This window comes from Ambystoma mexicanum, chromosome 14, assembly GCF_040938575.1.
Source record: "Ambystoma mexicanum isolate Mex_15411 chromosome 14, UKY_AmexF1_1, whole genome shotgun sequence".
Lineage (NCBI taxonomy): Eukaryota > Metazoa > Chordata > Amphibia > Caudata > Ambystomatidae > Ambystoma > Ambystoma mexicanum.
In genome coordinates, this window is record NC_090940.1 from 291,274,322 (window position 1) to 291,285,547 (window position 11,226).

Here is an 11,226-nt window from a genome sequence, read left to right on the forward strand (position 1 = left end):
ATAGAATAGATATGCATACAATATCACCCAACTCATTTATCAACCTAAGAAGGATGAAAGGCTGAGATGGCCTCACTGGGATTCGAACCTGCAGGTCAGACACACATTGCAGCAGCGAGTGCTCAACCCACTGAGCTATCATATCGGCTATAGTAAAATGAGCAATTATTCTGTAGTGGATACCATTAAACTGGTAACTGAGATTTAAAAGCAGACCAGTTAAGTTCAACTGCAGGTCTGGTGCAAAGTTGGACACATGTCAAGCCTGCATGCATCTACTTTCAGGCTTGAGAGGTTGGCAAAATAGGAAAAGCAGTGCACTCACAGGACATACCATACTTTCAGCACTTGTTACCTCATACATGCAAACAAACATCCTGAACAGCATGCCAGGGAGATGGGAAAGATAGACACATTACAACAAAGCATTCATTGTGGCACAATGAAGTCAATGGCCACTTGATGTGCTATGGTCAAATATTTCTACACTGTTCAGAAGCTTTTAGGCACAAGGATTTTGTCAAGTTACCGAGGATACCGAGATGGAATGTCTTGTGATGATCGTAACAGAGACAACGGCAGAAAAGAAAACATGCTATAACTGCAACTTGCGAAAGGCAAAAAACATAGTCCGAAATGGATGCTTATTCTACTCTAAAATTGGTTGTTTATCCCTAATATCACTAATACATATTTATCACTAATACAACAGCACAGCCACTCCAGGGGACACCATGCCCCCTGGACTGGTGGCACGGTGAAAGCCGGCGGCCCCGGCCCTTCAACTTTGCATGCTACAGCAGCATGTGAATGAAGCATGCATCATAATTTATGATGCACACATCATGCATGCAAATCAATCATCAAAGCAAGGTAACATGTGTTACCTTGCTTTGATGAATTATGCCGTTGCAGGTGTTTATTTTTCTTCCAAAAATGTAAACAAAATCAAATATATGTATTTTTTCTCTTTTTATTTTTCAAACCAGCCAAGGTGTGTGCAGAAACTGTCCCCCACTCCCCAGGGACGATTTCGGCCCGACCATGGGCCAAGAGGCAGAGGGGCCAATCCAACCCTGAGAGAGTCTAGATCACTCCCCCTCTACCTCCTCTGATCTGAACAAGACCAACAAAAGGGCTGTCGCTCTGGGGATTCCATCAACCTCCTTGATCCATCCCAGAATTAGGTCCCAGAACACCTGCACCCTAGGACACCCCAACCATATGTGTCCAGTAATCTGCCCTCAACCCACATTCATGCCAACATAAGGAGCTGACATTCTGGTACATCCTGGAGAGTCTAACCGGGTCGTACTGCCACGTGTGTAGGAGCTTGATTGCGTGGAGTTTATATTGCCAGGATATCGAGGTCCAGGGATCACCCCTGCAGAGTTTATCCCACAGAGGTTGGTCCAACCCCTCTCCCATGTCTCTCTCCCATCTTTCCCTTAGCTTGTCCATTGACCCCTTGCCTGATTCTACTAGGGCTTTGTACATTGCCGAAATCAGCCCTTTCCCCTCAGTCCTGGTGTCTAGGAGCCTCTCGAACAGGGTGAGGTCCCCTGGATCTGTTCCTTCCAGCCTGTTAGTGCCCACTTAAGTTGGAAATAGAGAAAGATCGGGAGTTTGCCTGTGCTCAGAGCCTCCTCAAGTTCTTGAATGGTAATGAATCTCCACTCCCTCTAAGCTGACCAACTCTCTCCAGTCCCGCCTCAAACCAGGGCTGTATTCTTTCAGGGTTTTTTATGGCATCTCTGACTCCCGGTACCCAAATGTGTCCCAGCGGTGAGGGCCAGGTTGTGACCCCTACCATTTCAATGCACGTCTTCCAAACATACCAGACTGTCCCCAGAATCGGGTGTTCCCTGATCCTACAACTTGGACCAATTTATTTATTTATTTTGGCTTTCGTAAAGTGCACCTAATCTTGAATCTGGATATGGCGCTGTATTGTTCGATCAATTGGACTGCCATTGGTACTGAGACCAGGGGGTTCACCACATGTAACATCATGTCTTCCGCATTTAATGCAACCTTGTACTCCTGCCCTCCCACACAGAGTCCCTCATGTCTGGGTTCCCTTCTGATCCTCTGTGCTAGTGGTTCTAAGGAAAGCACAAAGAGAGTCAGTGAAAGGGCACACCTCTGCCTAGTTCCTCTCCCCAGGCCGAACCAACGTGAGTACCCACCATTAACCGTGAAACATGCCCTGGGTGAAGAATGCACTGCCATGATCCCCCATAAGAGTCTGTCCCCATACCACATTTAACCAAGACTGCTTTCAGGAAGTCCCACTCTAACCTGTCAAATGCCTTTTCGGCATTCACTGAAAGAAAGGCAGGGTCACATGCTACCCCTGTTGCTTCGTGTAATAAGTGAAGGGATTTCCACATTGCGTCCGCCCCCTGCCAGCCTTTTATGAAGCCCACCTGGTCCGGGTGTATCAATCGAGGCATGTGCTCCACCAGCCTGACCGTGAAAACCCTAGCATATATTTTGACATCAATATTAAGGAGGAAGATGAGCTGATAAGCCCCACAGGTCTTGAGATCTCTCGCTTCCTTGGGTATTACTATAATGAGTGCTTGAGAGAAAGAATTGGGTGCCACTCCCATTTCAAGTATGTCGTTAAAGAGTTTTCTCATGAAGGGCAGGAGAACTTCAAACAACGATTTGTAAAAATCTGCTGAAAACCCATCTTTACCCGGCGCCTTGCCCAAGGGCATTCACGCCTCTGCTCGCCTGATCTCCTCCCCCGTTATGAGGGCCTCCAGTTCCCTGGACTCTGCTCTGGATAGTGGGGGCAAATGGATATCTGCCAGATTTCCATCAATTCTTACTTCCTAATGCGTGGACTCCGACTTATACAGAGTCTCGTAAAAGAAGGCAAAGGTCTCTAGTACCAGTGCTGGTGATGACACAGGCGCATTATCTTTCCCAATGACTTCGGAAACCTACCTGTCCGCCCGTTGTCCCTGTAACCTGGCCGCCAGCAGTGCGTACGCCTTGTCCCACTTCACATAAAATATTTCCTTGAGGAATTGCAAGTTCTGGATTATTTTCCCTTCCTCAAGTAGTCTCTGCTCTTTCCTTTCACCCCTCACCTCCGTGAGGTATCCTTCCTTTCCCTACAGTGTTGACCGTGCCTGTTTTTCCAGTCTGAGAATCTCCTCCCGCAATCTCTGTTCAATGATGTCTGCTCCCGCTTTTTCCGTGCTTGCTCTCTAATTAGTATTCCATTCCAGGTCGCCTTCCCTGCTTCCCAAACATTTCTCTTTGCTACTTCCCCGTATGATTTATGGTGAAGAATTCCCTAATTTCTGTTTGCAGTACCTCCCAGAAAACTGGGTCTTTCATCAGGGATTCATTACACCGCCACCTCGCACCTTTAGGATTAATTCTCAACCAGCACAAGTCCAACGTGACCAGTTCATGATCAGTCCATGATATACAGTGAATCTCTGACCCCTTGGCAATGTCCCACAAGTCTCTCGAGATGTACAGGTAATCTATCCTCATGAAAGCTTCATGGGGGGTGAAAAGAATGTGTAGCCCCTGTCCTGTGGATGGAAGTGTCACCAGATATCTCTCAGACCATGCAAATCTAGTGTCTCCCCGATCTCCCCATGGCCCTGCTTCGGGAGCCCCTGTTCCTGGTCATGCGTAGTCTTCCTGTCCATTGCCACATCAGCCCAGGTGTTGAAGTCACCTTGCAGAACCAGGTGTCCTGAGCTCTCACTAAGTATCTTGGGGCGTGTACCCTTCATAAGTCTCAGTTGCCCCTGATAAGGTGCGTAAATCGTGGCAAACGTTAAGTTCACCTTACGGATGCTTCCTGTAACCCTACACATCTGACCAAACCTTTGAACCCACCATTCTGAGTGTCTTGAGTACCAGGAAGCCCACTCCCGCTTTCCTGCAGGGGCCAGAGCCCCATATTTCGAGTCCCACCGTGCTATTCAAGATCCTCAGTTCTTCCCCCTTCATGAATTTCGTCTTCTGTAAGAAGAGGATGTCCGGCCCTGACCGACGGAATTCCCTCGCCACCAATGATCTCTTTGTTGGGGAGTTAGGGCCCTTTACATTCAGGGTACCAACCCTCAGGGAGCCCATTTGCTGCCCATCAACTGGCGCTATCATCATGTTACCCCACTTCCAATGCCCCCACTACACCACTTGCTATGCCACGGTAAGGTGCGAGCATTGTCGTGAACAAAACCAACACTCAACATAACTAAGAGCCAATGTCCCCCCATTTCCCCTCTCACCTCCAACACCCTCCACACATCACCCACCCCCTGGTGCTCGTCCCGCCCCCAAGATCAATCCTAGGATGTGGTTGAACCACCAACCTGACCCATCATACAGGTAATTTCCCCTCGCACCTTTGAACCTTTGAGCCCCCACCACCACCCTATTTCTCCCATTGGCACCAACAACAGGCAATCACATCAATGCACACACACCCCTTAAGCCCCTCGTCCCTCGGCACTCATCCATCAGTATATCTATTGAGTTTGAATTTCCACCCTACTCTCTACTGACCTTAGGGACGATCTATAAGTCTGTGAACCTGCTTCTAGAGCAATTCAAGTTCTGGTAGCCGGGGATGTACTCAGCTTCCTGTATTTCCTGGCCCCAGGAATATGTTTCCTTCTTGGGTCTTTGAACTGTCACTGTCTTACCTGGGCACCTGTCTCCTGCGAGCCCGAGGGAGCCTCTGCGTCTCCCAGGAGTTTGTTATTCGCTCCGTTGATCTCCTCCTCCGTAACCAATTTTTGCCTGTGTGCATTCATTTCAAAAGAAATTGAAAATGGGAACCCCCATCTATATTGAATGCCTTTGTCATTGAGCCACTTGGTGAGGGGCTGGAACAGCCTTCTCTTAGCGAGAGTCAGCGATAATAAGTCCTGAAAAATGGTGATTCTGGCTTCACCGCAGGTAACGGGCCCTACCTTCTTTGCCCTCTTCAGAATTTTGACCTTGCCTGGGTAATTGTGGAAGCGAACAAGGACGGATCTTGGGCCCCTGGGGTGTCACCCGCTCTATGTACCCTTTCAATTTCAGGTTAATCTATGGAGTCATTCCCAGAAATGTATTTTATGATTTTGCACAGATTCCTTTTCAGGTCTCTCTCTGTTTCTCCTTCCCTGTCCGGTATCCCGAAGATCCTGAGATTGTATCTCCTCTCTCTGTTTTCGAAATCGTCCATTTTCAGGGGGATCTCAGCTTCTCTGCATTCAATTTCTGTCATCCTCACGTCAATATAGGTTTACAATACGTCTAGTGAGGACAAATTGTGCTCCACCTCCTGCAGTCTCTCCTCTATCTTGTTGATCCTCTGCGTTATCTTACTCACCTTTCTACCTATGTCCTCTCTCAGCTTCTGATCTCATCCATTATTGAGGCCACATCCTTCTTTGTTGCCATTGAGTCTTCCTCTTTCCCCCCATGGTCTCTCTGTGGCCCTCTGTTCTTGGGTCAGACCTCGAAGTGTAGTTATAGCCTGCGAGCCTCAACGTCCAATCAATGTGACACCGCCACCTGCGGAGTTCACTTCTATGAGGTATCTAGGATGAGGATAAGTCCCTGGGGCCTTCAAGATCAGTCCCATGTGTTGAGAGCCCCAGCGCACCCTATGCAAGTTCTACATGACCTACACCGATAGAAAGATACTCTATCTGCAGCGGTTGTAGGTGAAAGGGTCACCGCAATTGATTCGAATGCAATCGTTTTGAGTCAAAAGGACCGGGAAAAAAAAGGTTGAATGTTTTTTTTTTTTTTTTGGGGGGGTGTCCCCCGCCAAACCCCCGTTTTTGGTGTAAAAAACATTTTTTTTCCTATACGGAAGCCAAAAAATAGAAATACATTTAAAAGAAGGAATTCAACCTTTTTTTCGGTCCTTTTGTTTCAAAACGATTGTAATTCAAAACAATGTATTTGACCCTTTGACTGGACACCATCCGCAGCTGGGCTGCGGCTGTTCATGTTGGGCCACTCTCCTCCAAAGGCGGGAATATGCCCTGGTTATGGGGCCCCACTCCTTCTGTGGAGGATGAGAGGCTGCCCCAGGTGCTCAAGGGGAGTTCCCCCTCTACATTAGAAGATGTGGGAGGGCTGTCCAGTCCCCCTCCTTCAGGGTGCCAGAAGCCTGCTTTCCCCTTGTGTTACTCCAGTCCCCAGGGGCCCTCCAGCACATCCCTCTACATATCTTCAACCTCACTGGGGGGCTCTCTGCTGCCCACTGTCTCCAGGAAGTGGGCACACGCCCCAGTGTCGGGGGCCCACACCTCCCTGTGCTAGTGCACCTCCAATTCCTTGCACCCATGGCCTCAGGCCTGTGTTGTCCACTGCCTCTCCCCAGGGGTGGGGTCACATATAGATCCCACAGGGTCCCTACCCGTACTGCCCCTGGTTGCTGTGAGTCCTTATAGTGCCTCCAGATCTCTGGGTGCTCTCTAAGTCCCAGTGTTGTGGAGGGAGGAGCCGTCGGCCGTGACTCATTGGGGGCAGGGGGGCAGGGTGCAGTCTTCCTCGGTCCACAGGTGGAGGCCACCCACCTGCAGCTTCCAGTGCCCTCGGCGTGGAGCTCTCCCCCAGGGACAGTGCAGGGCCTCAAACAACGCTCCTCCTCCGACCTCCGTTGTGTGCGCCGGAGGCTGCGGGCGGGGAAAGCTACTTTCACTTTCCCGCTGTCAGCGTGGCCGGCCCAAACTCCTCTCCAATGGCACCGATTGTGCCTGTTTTTTAAAGCTCGGGTGGCGGGGGGGTCTCACATTGCTCGAACACAATGTTGTCTCCCACTGAGGGTCTGGAAGTGGCGCCTCAGGTCACTTTCCCGAACTCACGGCCCACGAGCACACAGCTAAACTGCCATATTCCGTGTGCCCCCTGTTGGCCTCCCTAAGAACCACTTTTAACCTGCATATGTGATCTTGCACTCTTAAGTATTTCAATGTTGCATTTTACCTACGTGTTCCTTCATACTTAATTGTCTCTCCATTCCATCCTTGTGCTGTGTTAGACCATCCTAGCACTTATTCTACCATTCCCCTCCAAACCTCCCCATCATTGCTCCTTCCTCTCCTACCTACACTTCCCTCCTCCGCCTCTCCCGGCATTTCTGTTACAACACTTGCATGATCCGTATTGTCTCATGGCCTAGTAGGAACACTTTTGTTTTGTTTTCTTTATCACTGTTCCTCCCAGACCCCTCTCCTTCTCCTACCCTCCTTCATTTGATGTTACAGCACTTGCACAATCTGAATGTCTCAAGGCCTATTAGGAATGTTCCTATTTTTGTTTTCATCCTTGTTCCCCCTTTTTCTGTCTTGATGCACCTTGAAGCACCTATTTGCTGTATAGGCTCATTACAAATAACCAATAAATAAAAAAAATAGAATATAAACATGGCCTAGAAATAGGACTAAAATACATTGCTCTACCAGTTTTCAACATGTGGAAAATATGTGGTCTTCTGATTGGAGCTCAACTAACTTGTTAAGGGGGCGCAATATGAGGTGGAGGCTGTTGGCCAGCCAGACATAGACTGCAACATGGGGGGATCTCAATTAACAGTGATATAAAACAATAGAATTGCTTTCTTGATACCAACAAGGACTCTGATGAACCAGAGGGCACTTATACCACTGAAAAGAAATTTGCTCACACACTTGCAAATCAAAAGGCCAATCTGTGCATAGGAAATTGAAAGAAAATACTGAAGATGGGGATTGTAAGGGTGCTGAAGTCAGGATGTCAAACAAATAGTCACTGTTGTGTTCAAAAACCCTGCTTCGACCTTAACACTAGTAACTTAAATCTAATGTGCAGAGACGTTATTTTCAGAATAAAAGTGGTGATGACAGTTTTTGCCAACAGAAAGTTCTCAATGTCTCGGGTTGTGAAAACAAAAGTAATGTTCCTCTTCCCTTAATATAATACTCCAATGATTATGGGTTAGCACTTTTACCCTAGGTTCCTTCTGGTTGATAAGCTAAGAGCTTGTCTTCTCCTTATGCACTTATCTCCTCGGGTCCCAGACCCCATACTTTCTTGAATAAACTTCACCTTATTCTTAGAATTTTGTGTGGGTGCAAGCCCCAGACTCCCAATGAGTTATTATACCAAAGAAATTAAATAATGAAAATACAGGACTCTGCGCCAACAAATAAAGTTGAGTTTAAATCATAGTTTCTGATTTATTAATCATCAAAGACCGTTGAGCCCATAAGTGATAACATGTTTCGGCTCCACTGAGCCTTTTTCAAATCCGGGCTACCCATGATTATAATATAGGACATACAATATATCATAGTCAAAAAACAATTCGTATGAGCGGCATTATAAAGTATAACATAATTCCAGTTTTCAAATATCATGACCAAAAAATGTGCATAATAGCATGAAAGAAATTAGACAGAAAAAAATTAGACAGAAAAACAAGGATGGGCAAAAGGGAAGGATTCATGGGTGTACCAAAAAAGACAAGCATATCATGATACATTATTATGTTTAGATGTACAGAAAAATAAAAACAAAAAGAAAGAAAGAAGAACCCATTAGTAATCATTGATCTTCAATTCATTGAATAATATAACCAAATTCTTCAGTGGTCCCTTGAGACAATCTAACAAGTTAGTGCATGTCCTTACCCGAAATTGGATGTAACCGGTTCTTATGACTTATGTCCATGTAGTAGTAACGGGGTAAAATCCCCAGTAACAATCTAAACAAAGAATGTAGGTAGGACAGGTAAATTATGATATTTGTCCAATTTGGAATATACATAAATTGCGTATGTCAAGGTTGCCAATGGCAACTACGCATTTTCACTCATGCGAAAAAATCCCGCCCTTCACCAAACGGGCAAAACAACTCTGCTTAAAGGTCACAAGCCATTTTTACTTTATTCAAAACAAATTAATTTTATGAGCCATTGTAAGTTCCGTGATAAAGACAATTGTAATTAACCATCATTATGTATCCAGATAATTGATCAACTACGTGACATGATAACGTATTTCAAATATGGAAAGCATATTACAAATATGGAAAGCACAACATATAACTTATTTTGTTGCTACTCCTTGCATCCGATAACAGTTGTCGAGTGCCATTAAAGCTAGATCCCATTGAAAAGTAAGCCATAACATATGCGGTCCTCTCTTACCAGTTCCTGGAACACAAACAGTCACACGCGTCGGCAGGTAAGCCGAGCACTTACTAGGTATGCCTTCTTATACTGTACGTCATCACTGTGCGCGGTTGCCACGGCGACGCAAGAAACGCGTCATCATTGAAAACCGCATTCTATCCCCCGGCATTCTACAAATTACATGCGCTGTGTAAATCAATGTTTTGAGTAAAGCCTGAAAAACTGACAAAGCATATATACGCTTCTCTTGACCCAATTTAAATTTGTTAAATACTTGAATACATAATCACGGGCACTAATGCACCTAAAAACAAAAAAGTTGGTAAACATTAAACACAACATTCAAATGACAATGATGAACTACCAATTATGATGGGGTATCCCTTTAAAGCACCCTGGGTTACATGTAACCTCATGATGTACGATGTGCCCTGTTCTTGATCAAGAATAGCAGTGAAAATTATTCGAGCTTGAGAAACCAGATTGCAGTGTACTACATCTCACAAGAATGAGACCATTTCATTATCTGTATTAAGTCCTGTATTTGTCGAGTTGAAGTAACAAGTTGCTCTTTCTTCCGCTTGTCGTAACGCCTTCACTCTGTCACCACCTCTTTTGTTCAAGGTTACTTGTTTGAGACCAATGAATCTAATTTCCGATTTATGATGTAACTGATGTGTTTTTTGCCAATGTTCAGCTAACGGAAGTGATGGGTCTTGACTGCCAATTTTGGCTAAATGTTCACGGATACGAATTCTCAACTGTCTCTTGGTGCTACCAATATATAGTTTGTGGCAGACACAGATAATACCATATACTACAAAAGTTGGTTTGCAGTTGATTCCTTGTTTAATGATCCAACGTTTTCCATTTTTGTCTTCGAATTCCGTTGTTCGTTGGTATGCATTGTTACATTGTGGACAGACACCACATTTCCTGAAACCAGAATCTTTCTTATGTAACCATGTACCTTGAGTAGTGCTATCAATGTCCGGTAATAATGATGGACTAAGGATAGATTTAGGTGTATTTGCTCTTCTGAAAGTAATACGTGGGTGATCACTCACAAAATCACCAATATGACTGTCCAATTTAAGTAAGTACCAATGTTTGTTCAAAATTTTGCGTAATCTCTGGTGGTCTGAACAATATTGAGTGATGAAGCTAATTGGCATGTTAGCTTCCAAATTATTCCCTTGTCTCTGTCTCAAAGTATCCTGCTGTTGCATCAATTTGGTTCTCTTATATGCTTTGCTTATATCTTTTTGGGCATATCCCCTTCTTCTGAAACGTCGTTGTAACAAATTACATTCCTCTTCAAATTTTAAGTTACTGTTACAATTTCGTCTCGCTCTGATATATTCACCCAATGGTATATTGGTAATAGTTGGTCGAAAATGACAACTCTTAGCATGTAATATTGAGTTGGCTTCAGTTGGTTTTCTGAATGTAGTTGTTTGTAGTACTTGGCCTTCCAAGTATAGTGTCAAGTCCAAAAAATGTATCCGTTGTTTGTTACATTCTCCAGTAAATTGAATATCAAAACAATTAAGATTTAACCTTTCCACAAATGCGTAAAATTCCTCTGTACTACTATCGACGATGCAAAAAACATCGTCGATGTACCTTGTCCAAAATTGGATTTTATCAATGAAAAATGATTCAGTGTATATTGCTTTGTCTTCCAACATCCCCATGAAGATATTCGCCAATGCTGGGGCATATTTAGTACCCATAGCTACCCCCTTGGTCTGTTGGTATACCTTGTTGTCAAAGGTAAAGACATTGAGAACAAACGTGAGATGTAACATTTCTTTAATCATGTTCAAATGGTTGTAATACGAGGCTGATTCATGCCTGAAAGTATAGTCAACTGCAATCATGGCCCATTTATGCTGAATAGACGTGTACAGTGCCTTCACATCTAGAGTCGCTAGAAGGAAGGTACTCTGCCAAGTAAAATTTTGTAGCTTCCGTATAAGGCTGGTGGAATCTTGCAAATATGAATGAAGTAACATAGCCCTTGGTTTGAATAATAGGTCCAGATATTCCGAAATATTCTCTGTAAC